Source organism: Chiloscyllium punctatum, unplaced genomic scaffold (genome assembly GCF_047496795.1).
Source record: "Chiloscyllium punctatum isolate Juve2018m unplaced genomic scaffold, sChiPun1.3 scaffold_574, whole genome shotgun sequence".
Lineage (NCBI taxonomy): Eukaryota > Metazoa > Chordata > Chondrichthyes > Orectolobiformes > Hemiscylliidae > Chiloscyllium > Chiloscyllium punctatum.
Window position 1 is genome coordinate 3,762 of NW_027310308.1, and position 1,239 is coordinate 5,000.

At 65.9% G+C, this 1,239-nt stretch overlaps 1 non-coding gene across 1 annotated transcript; it reads left to right on the top strand.

The window, feature by feature from the left end:
• Positions 1-506: 506 nt before the first annotated feature.
• LOC140473297 (5.8S ribosomal RNA) lies at positions 507-660 on the top strand. Its single transcript, XR_011958244.1, has one exon. It is a non-coding gene; the product is annotated as a 5.8S ribosomal RNA (ribosomal RNA).
• The last annotated feature ends 579 nt before the right edge of the window (positions 661-1,239 follow it).

Genomic DNA, 1,239 nt, shown 5'->3' on the forward strand with positions numbered 1-1,239 from the left:
AGCTGCGCTGTGAGTGTGGGAACGAGTATGACGAGCCGTTGCCGCGACTCCCAGTCCACCTCGGCGGTGGCTGGGCCGGGCGGGCGTCTGCTCGGGCGAGTGCCGCCCCCGCCTCCTCGCAGGAAGTCCGCTCGCCGACACGCCGCCACGTGCACGCGTCAGTGACGCTGCCGAACCGATGGCCGGTGCCCGTTCCCGCCTCTGCTTTTCCTAGGGCAAAGCTGCTGCACGCCTCGTGATACTAGGCGGGCGACATGGTGGCGGTGATCCTGCCTCCGTCGCTGCGGTGCGTTGGGGCACGCATCGCCTCTTGGGCGCCCTGTCCTCCTCCCCCCAATAGACGTATGTTTCTGCGGGCCGCACCAGGATGGTGCTCCCCATCGCTTCACGCCACCCTGCTCCGCCCGCACGCCGGCGTGCAGGTGGCTGTAGCTCAAGGTGGGGAGCGTATGTGCGGTCCGGGTCGCTTTCCTCTGGCGAGGGAGAGACCTAAAACAAACTCAGACAACTCTTGACGGTGGATCACTCGGCTCGTGCGTCGATGACGAACGCAGCTAGCTGCGAGAATTAATGTGAATTGCAGGACACATTGATCATCGACACTTTGAACGCACTTTGCGGCCCCGGGTTCTTCCCGGGGCCACGCCTGTCTGAGGGTCGTTTGGCAATCAATCGCACTCGCCTTGGCTGGCGAGAGCGCGGCTGGGGTGTCGCAGAGGACCCGTCCTCTTTGTCCCCCTAAGTTCAGACTCCGGAGCCCTCCGGCGTCGGAGCGCTTGGCCTTTCCCCCCCACCCTGCACATTCCGTTCGTCAGGCTCGACGCCATCCCCCCGCCGGGGAGCGCGGCCTGGCGTCCGTCTGTGTCGTGGCAGTGGGGCCAGCACGGCTGTCACCGGTCCCAGAATGGCTGTCGGTGGTTCACACTGTGTGTGTGTGCCAACCCTCCTGGTCTCTGGGACACGGAGCTGCCACGAAGTGTTGAGCCTCCAGTGGGGGGTCTGCCTAAGCTCTGCACGTCCGCATTGGGTCCGTCTCTCGGTTGGCTGGCAGTGGAAAGAGTGAAGGGAGCCGCGGAGGTCCGGTGCTGGTGCGCCGCCGGCCTGACCGTGGAGCTCGCCGGTTTGACACGCTGACCCGACTCGATGGTTGATCGATTGAGAGTGCTGGGAGCTGCAGGCCGCCCGCTGCTGCAGCCGCCCGTCTCGTGGTTCGTCCTCGGCCTTAAGTGGCCGGCGGGG